Raw genomic sequence first — 9,428 nt, forward strand, 5'->3', positions numbered from 1 at the left:
TGGGGACACCGCCACGGGGACGTTCTGATGGGTTCCACCGCCACACGGAGGTTCCAAGGCATGGGGCTACGATCGTGCAAATGTTCTGATGGGTTCCACCTCCACGGGGAGGTTCGAAAGCAGGGGTCCACCAGCATGGCGATGTTCTGATGGTTTCCACCACCACAGGGAAGTTCTCAGGGCTCAGGGGAACCGCGACGGTGATGTTCTGATGGGTTCCAGCACCATAGGGAGGTTATAAGGCAACGGGCCACCACCACAGGGACGTTCTGATGGGTTCCACGTTCTTCGGCAGGTTCTAAGGTGCAGGGGATCCGCGACAGTGATGTTCTGATGGCTTCCACCACCATAGGGAGGTTCTAAGGCAACGGGCCACCACCACAGGGACGTTCTGATGGGTTCCACCACCACGGGGAGATTTTAAAGGCGCAGGGGAACCGAGACGGTGATGTTCTGATGGTTTCCACCACCACGGGAAGGTTCTAAGGCACGGGGCCACCACGACGGGGACGTTCTGATGGGTTTCACTACCACCAGAAGGTTGTAAGAAGCAAGGGAACCACCACGGGGACGTTCTGATGGGTTCCACCACCACGGGGAAGTTCTAAGGCATGGGGCCGCCACCCTGGGGACGTTCTGATGGGTTCCACGTTCTTCGGCAGGTTCTAAGGTGCAGGGGATCCGCGACAGTGATGTTCTGATGGGTTCCACCACCATAGGGAGGTTCTAAGGCAACGGGCCACCACCACAGGGACGTTCTGATGGGTTCCACCACCACGGGGAGATTCTAAAGGCGCAGGGGAACCGAGACGGTGATGTTCTGATGGGTTCCACCACCACGGGGAGGTTCTAAGGCGTGGGGCCACCACGACAGGGACGTTCTGATGGGTTTCACGTTCTTCGGCAGGTTCTAAGGTGCAGGGGATCCATGACAGTGATGTTCTGATGGGTTCAACCACCACAGGGAGGTTCTAAGGCAACGGGCCACCACCACGGGGACGTTCTGATGGGTTCCACCACCAAGGGGAGGTTCTAAGGTGTGGGGACACCGCCACGGAGATGTTCTGATGTATTTCTCTGCCACGGGGAGGTCTGAAGGGAAGGGGTCACCACGACAAAGACGATTTGCTTGTTTCCACCACGACAGGGATGTTCTAAAGCCGTGGGGCATGCGCCACGGGGACGTTCTGATGGGTTCCAGAACCACGGGGAGGTTCGAAGGCGTGGGGCCACTAGCACGGGGACCTTCTGATGGGTTCCACCACCACAGGGTGGTTCGAAGGCGTGGGGCCACCACATGGGGACGTTCTGCTTGGTTCCACTACCACGGGGAGGTTCGAAGGAATGGGACCACCACCACGGTGACATTCTGATGGGTTCCAACACAACGGGGAGGTTGTAAGGCATGGGACCACCACGACGGTGACGTTCTGATGGGTTCCACCGCTACCGGGAAGTTCTAAGTCACGCGGCCACAACCATGGTCACGTTCTGATAGGTTCCACCGCCACGGGGAAGTTCTAAAGCGTGGGGCCGCCACCCTGGGGATGTTCTGATGGGTTCCACGTTCTTCGGCAGGTTCTAAGGTGCAGGGGATCCGCGACAGTGATGTTCTGATGGCTTCCACCACCATAGGGAGGTTCTAAGGCAACGGGCCACCACCACAGGGACATTCTGATGGGTTCCACCACCACGGGGAGATTTTAAAGGCGCAGGGGAACCGAGACGGTGATGTTCTGATGGTTTCCACCACCACGGGAAGGTTCTAAGGCACGGGGCCACCACGACGGGGACGTTCTGATGGGTTTCACTACCACCAGAAGGTTGTAAGAAGCAAGGGAACCACCACGGGGACGTTCTGATGGGTTCCACCACCAAGGGGAGGTTCTAAGGCGTGGGGCCGCCACCCTGGGGACGTTCTGATGGGTTCCACGTTCTTCGGCAGGTTCTAAGGTGCAGGGGATCCGCGACAGTGATGTTCTGATGGCTTCCACCACCATAGCGAGGTTCTAAGGCAACGGGCCACCACCACAGGGACGTTCTGATGGGTTCCACCACCACGGGGAGATTCTAAAGGCGCAGGGGAACCGAGACGGTGATGTTCTGATGGGTTCCACCACCACGGGGCGGTTCTAAGGCACGGGGCCACCATGACGGGGACGTTCTGATGGGTTTCACGTTCTTCGGCAGGTTCTAAGGTGCAGGGGATGCATGACAGTTATGTTCTGATGGGTTCCAGCACCATAGGGAAGTTCTAAGGCAACGGGCCACCACCACAGGGACGTTCTGATGGGTTCCACCACCACGGGGAGATTCTAAAGGCGCAGGGGAAGCACCACGGTGATGTTCTGATGGGTTCCACCACCACGGGAAGGTTCTAAGTCACGTGGCCACCACCATGGTCACGTTCTGATGGGTTCCACCACCAAGGGGAGGTTCTAAGGCGTGGGGCCGCCACCCTGGGGACTTTCTGATGGGTTCCACGTTCTTTGGCAGGTTCTAAGGTGCAGGGGATCCGCGACAGTGATGTTCTGATGGGTTCCAGCACCACAGGGAGGTTCTAAGGCAACGGGCCACCACCACGGGGACGTTCTGATGGGTTCCACCACCAAGGGGAGGTTCTAAGGTGTGGGGCCACCGCCACGGAGATGTTCTGATGTATTTCTCTGCCACGGGGAGGTTCGAAGGGAAGGGGTCACCACGACAAAGACGTTTTGCTTGTTTCCACCACGACAGGGATGTTCTAAAGCCGTGGGGCATGCGCCACGGGGACGTTCTGATGGGTTCCAGAACCACGGGGAGGTTCGAAGGCGTGGGGCCACTAGCACGGGGACCTTCTGATGGGTTCCACCACCACAGGGTGGTTCGAAGGCGTGTGGCCACCACATGGGGACGTTCTCATGGGTTCCACCGCAACAGGGAGGATCGAAGGCATGGGACCACCACCATGGTCACGTTCTGATGGGTTCCACCACCACGGGGAGGTTCTAAGGCATGGGACCACCACGACGGTGACGTTCTGATGGGTTCCACCGCCACCGAAAGGTTCTAAGTCACGTGGCCACCACCATGGTCACGTTCTGATGGGTTCCACCGCCACGGGGAGGTTCTAAGGCACGGGGCCACGACGACGGGGACGTTCTGATGGGTTTCACTACCACCAGGAGGTTGTAAGACACACGGGAACCACCACAGGGACGTTCTGATGGGTTCCACCACCAAGGAGAGGTTCTAAGGCGTGGGGCCACCGCCACGGAGACGTGCTGATGTATTTCTCTGCCACGGGGAGGTTCGAAGGGAAGGGGCCACCACGACAAAGATGTTTTGCTTGTTTCCACCACGACGGGGATGTTCTAAAGCTGTGGGGCATGCGCCACGGGGATGTTCTGATGGTTTCCACAACCACAGGCAGGTTTGAAGGCGTGCGGCCACTAGCACGGGGACCTTCTGATGGGTTCCACGTTCTTCGGCAGGTTCTAAGGTGCAGGGGATCCGCGACAGCGATGTTCTGATGGCTTCCACCACCATAGCGAGGTTCTAAGGCAACGGGCCACCATCACAGGGACGTTCTGATGGGTTCCACCACCACGGGGAGATTCTAAAGGCGCAGGGGAACCGAGACGGTGATGTTCTGATGGGTTCCACCACCACGGGGCGGTTCTAAGGCACGGGGCCACCGTGACGGGGACGTTCTGATGGGTTTCACGTTCTTCGGCAGGTTCTAAGGTGCAGGGGATGCACGACAGTTATGTTCTGATGGGTTCCAGCACCATAGGGAAGTTCTAAGGCAACGGGCCACCACCACAGGGACGTTCTGATGGGTTCCACCACCACGGGGAGATTCTAAAGGCGCAGGGGAAGCACCACGGTGATGTTCTGATCGCTTCCACCACCACGGGAAGGTTCTAAGTCACGTGGCCACCACCATGGTCACGTTCTGATGGGTTCCACCACCACGGGGAAGTTCTAAGGCACGGGGCCGCCACCCTGGGGACGTTCTGATGGGTTCCACGTTCTTCGGCAGGTTCTAAGGTGCAGGGGATCCGCGACAGTGATGTTCTGATGGCTTCCAGCACCATAGGGAGGTTCTAAGGCAACGGGCCACCACCACAGGGACGTTCTGATGGGTTCCACCACCACGGGGAGATTCTAAAGACGCAGGGGAACCGAGACGGTGATGTTCTGATGGGTTCCACCACTACGGGGAGTTTCCAAAGCAGGGGTCCACATGCATGGCGATGTTCTGATGGTTTCCACCACCACGGGGAAGTTCTCAGGGCGCAGGGGAACCGCGACGGTGATGTTCTGAGGGGTTCCACCACCACGGGGACGTTCTGATGGCTTCCACCGCCACACGCAGCTTCCTAGGCATGGGGCTATGATCGTGAAAATGTTCTGATGGGTTCCACCACCACGGGGATGTTCGAAGGCGTGGGGCCACCACCCTGGGGACGTTCTCATAGGTTCCACCTTCTCGGGCAGTTTCTAAGGCGCAGGGAAACCGCGACAGTGACCTTCTGATGGATTCCACCAGCATAGGGAGGTTCTAAGGCAACGGGACACCACCACGGTGACGTTCTCATGGGTTCCACCGCAACAGGGAGGATCGAAGGCATGGGACCGCCACGACGGTGAAGTTCTGACGGGTTCCACCGCAACTGGGAGGTTCTAAGTCACGCGGCCACCACCATGGTCACGTTCTGATGGGTTCCACCGCCACGGGGAAGTTCTAAAACGTGGGGCCGCCACCCTGGGGACGTTCTGATTGGTTCCACGTTCTTCGGCAGGTTCTAAGGTTCTAAGGGATCCGCGACAGTGATGTTCTGATGGGTTCCACTACCATAGCGAGGTTCTAAGGCAACGGGCCACCACCACAGGGACGTTTAAGATGGGTTCCACCACCACGGGTAGGTACTAAATGCGCAGGGGAACCACCACGGTGATGTTCTGATGGGTTCCAGCACCACGGGGAGATTCTAAAGACGCAGGGGAACCAAGACAGTGATGTTCTGATGGGTTCCACCACCACGGGGAGTTTCCAAAGCAGGGGTCCACCAGCATGGCGATGTTCTGATGGTTTCCACCACCACGGGGAAGTTCTCAGGGCGCAGGGGAACCGCGACGGTGATGTTCTGAGGGGTTCCACCACCACGGGGACGTTCTGATGGCTTCCACCGCCACACGCAGCTTCCTAGGCATGGGGCTATGATCGTGAAAATGTTCTGATGGGTTCCACCGCCACGGGGATGTTCGAAGGCGTGGGGCCACCACCCTGGGGACGTTCTCATAGGTTCCACCTTCTCGGGCAGTTTCTAAGGCGCAGGGGAACCGCGACAGTGACCTTCTGATGGGTTCCACCAGCATAGGGAGGTTCTAAGGCAACGGAACACCACCACGGTGACGTTCTCATGGGTTCCACCGCAACAGGGAGGATCGAAGGCATGGGACCACCACCATGGTCACGTTCTGATGGGTTCCACCACCACAGGGAGGTTGTAAGGCATGGGACCACCACGACGGTGACGTTCTGATAGGTTCCACCACCACGGGGACGTTCGAAGGCGTGGGGCCACCACATGGGGACGTTCTGCTTGGTTCCACCGCAACAGGGAGGCTCGAAGGAATGGGACCACCACCATGGTGACATTCTGATGGGTTCCACCACCGCAGGGTCATTCTAAGGCATGGGGACACCGCCACGGGGACGTTCTGATGGGTTCCACCGCCACACGGAGGTTCCAAGGCATGGGGCTACGATCGTGCAAATGTTCTGATGGGTTCCACTACCACGGGGAGGTTCGAAAGCAGGGGTCCACCAGCATGGCGATGTTCTGATGGTTTCCACCACCACAGGGAAGTTCTCAGGGCGCAGGGGAACCGCGACGGTGATGTTCTGATGGGTTCCAGCACCATAGGGAGGTTATAAGGCAACGGGCCACCACCACAGGGACGTTCTGATGGGTTCCACGTTCTTCGGCAGGTTCTAAGGTGCAGGGGATCCGCGACAGTGATGTTCTGATGGGTTCCAGCACCATAGGGAGGTTCTAACGCAACGGGCCACCACCACAGGGACGTTCTGATGGGTTCCACCACCACGGGGAGATTTTAAAGGCGCAGGGGAACCGAGACGGTGATGTTCTGATGGTTTCCACCACCACGGGAAGGTTCTAAGGCACGGGGCCACCACGACGGGGACGTTCTGATGGGTTTCACTACCACCAGAAGGTTGTAAGAAGCAAGGGAACCACCACGGGGACGTTCTGATGCGTTCCACCACCAAGGGGAGGTTCTAAGGCGTGGGGCCGCCACCCTGGGGACGTTCTGATGGGTTCCACGTTCTTCGGCAGGTTCTAAGGTGCAGGGGATCCGCGACAGTGATGTTCTGATGGGTTCCAGCACCACAGGGAGGTTCTAAGGCAACGGGCCACCACCACAGGGACGTTCTGATGGGTTCCACCACCACGGGGAGATTCTAAAGACGCAGGGGAACCACCACGGTGATGTTCTGATGGGTTCCACCACCACGGGGAGGTTCTAAGGCATGGGGCCACCGCCACGGAGACGTTCTGATGTATTTCTCTGCCACGGGGAGGTTCGAAGGGAAGGGGCCACCACGACAAAGACGGTTTGCTTGTTTCCACCACGACGGGGATGTTCTAAAGACAGGGGGCATGCGCCACGGGGACGTTCTGATGGGTTCCACCACCACGGGGAAGTTCTAAGGCATGGGGCCGCCACCCTGGGGACGTTCTGATGGGTTCCACGTTCTTCGGCAGGTTCTAAGGTGCAGGGGATCCGCGACAGCGATGTTCTGATGGCTTCCACCACCATAGCGAGGTTCTAAGGCAACGGGCCACCACCACAGGGACGTTCTGATGGGTTCCACCACCACGGGGAGATTCTAAAGGCGCAGGGGAACCGAGACGGTGATGTTCTGATGGGTTCCACCACCACGGGGCGGTTCTAAGGCACGGGGCCACCATGACGGGGACGTTCTGATGGGTTTCACGTTCTTCGGCAGGTTCTAAGGTGCAGGGGATGCACGACAGTTATGTTCTGATGGGTTCCAGCACCATAGGGAAGTTCTAAGGCAACGGGCCACCACCACAGGGACGTTCTGATGGGTTCCACCACCACGGGGAGATTCTAAAGGCGCAGGGGAAGCACCACGGTGATGTTCTGATGGGTTCCACCACCACGGGAAGGTTCTAAGTCACGTGGCCACCACCATGGTCACGTTCTGATGGGTTCCACCACCACGGGAAGGTTCTACGGCACGCTGCCACCACGACGGGGACGTTCTGATGGGTTCCACCACCAAGGGGAGGTTCTAAGGCGTGGGGCCGCCACCCTGGGGACTTTCTGATGGGTTCCACGTTCTTTGGCAGGTTCTAATGTGCAGGGGATCCGCGACAGTGATGTTCTGATGGGTTCCAGCACCATAGGGAGGTTCTAAGGCAACGGGCCACCACCACGGGGACGTTCTGATGGGTTCCACCACCAAGGGGAGGTTCTAAGGTGTGGGGCCACCGCCACGGAGACGTGCTGATGTATTTCTCTGCCACGGGGAGGTTCGAAGGGAAGGGGTCACCACGACAAAGACGTTTTGCTTGTTTCCACCACGACAGGGATGTTCTAAAGCCGTGGGGCATGCGCCACGGGGACGTTCTGATGGGTTCCAGAACCACGGGGAGGTTCGAAGGCGTGGGGCCACTAGCACGGGGACCTTCTGATGGGTTCCACCACCACAGGGTGGTTCGAAGGCGTGTGGCCACCACATGGGGACGGTCTCATGGGTTCCACCGCAACAGGGAGGATCGAAGTCATGGGACCACCACCATGGTCACGTTCTGATGGGTTCCACCACCACGGGAAGGTTGTAAGGTATGGGACCACCACGACGGTGACGTTCTGATGGGTTCCACCGCTACAGGGAGGTTCTAAGTCACGCGGCCACCACCATGGTCACGTTCTGATGGGTTCCACCGCCACGGGGAGGTTCTAAGGCACGGGGCCACGACGACGGGGACGTTCTGATGGGTTTCACTACCACCAGGAGGTTGTAAGACACACGGGAACCACCACAGGGACGTTCTGATGGGTTCCACCACCAAGGAGAGGTTCTAAGGCGTGGGGCCACCGCCACGGAGACGTGCTGATGTATTCCTCTGCCACGGGGAGGTTCGAAGGGAAGGGGCCACCACGACAAAGATGTTTTGCTTGTTTCCACCACGACGGGGATGTTCTAAAGCTGTGGGGCATGCGCCACGGGGACGTTCTGATGGTTTCCACAACCACGGGGAGGTTTGAAGGCGTGCGGCCACTAGCACGGGGACCTTCTGATGGGTTCCACCACAACAGAGAGGTTATAAGCCACGGGGCCAACACATGGGGACGTTCTGCTTGGTTCCACCACCATGGGGAGGTTCGAAGGAATGGGACCACCACCACGGTGACATTCTGATGGCTTCCACCACCGCAGGGTCATTCTAAGGCATGGGGACACCGCCACGGGGACGTTCTGATGGGTTCCACTGCCACACCAAGGTTCCAAGGCATGGGGCTACGATTGTGGAAATGTTCTGATGGGTTCCACCTCCACGGGGAGGTTCGAAAGCTGGGGTCCACCAGCATGGCGATGTTCTGATGGTTTCCACCACCACGGGGAAGTTCTCAGGGCGCAGGGGAACCGCGACGGTGATTTTTTGATGGGTTCCACCTCCACAGGGAGTTTCGAAAGCAGGGGTCCACCAGCATGGTGATGTTCTGATGGTTTCCACCACCACGGGGAAGTTCTCAGGGCGCAGGGGAACCGCGACGGTGATGTTCTGAGGGGTTCCACCACCACGGGGACGTTCTGATGGCTTCCACCGCCACACGCAGCTTCCTAGGCATGGGGCTATGATCGTGAAAATGTTCTGATGGGTTCCACCGCCACAGGGATGTTCGAAGGCGTGGGGCCACCACCATGGGGACGTTCTCATAGGTTCCACCTTCTCGGGCAGTTTCTAAGGCGCAGGGGAACCGCGACAGTGACCTTCTGATGGGTTCCACCAGCATAGGGAGGTTCTAAGGCAACGGGACACCACCACGGTGACGTTCTCATGGGTTCCACCGCAACAGGGAGAATCGAAGGCATGGGACCACCACCACGGTGACATTCTGATGGGTTCCACCACCGCAGGGTCATTCTAAGGCATGGGGACACCGCCACGGGGACGTTCTGATGGGTTCCACCGCCACACGGAGGTTCCAAGGCATGGGGCTACGATCGTGCAAATGTTCTGATGGGTTCCACTACCACGGGGAGGTTCGAAAGCAGGGGTCCACCAGCATGGCGATGTTCTGATGGTTTCCACCACCACAGGGAAGTTCTCAGGGCGCAGGGGAACCGCGACGGTGATGTTCTGATGGGTTCCAGCACCATA

Source organism: Platalea leucorodia (genome assembly GCF_965183815.1).
Source record: "Platalea leucorodia genome assembly, contig: HAP1_HAP1_SCAFFOLD_24, whole genome shotgun sequence".
Classification (NCBI taxonomy): domain Eukaryota; kingdom Metazoa; phylum Chordata; class Aves; order Pelecaniformes; family Threskiornithidae; genus Platalea; species Platalea leucorodia.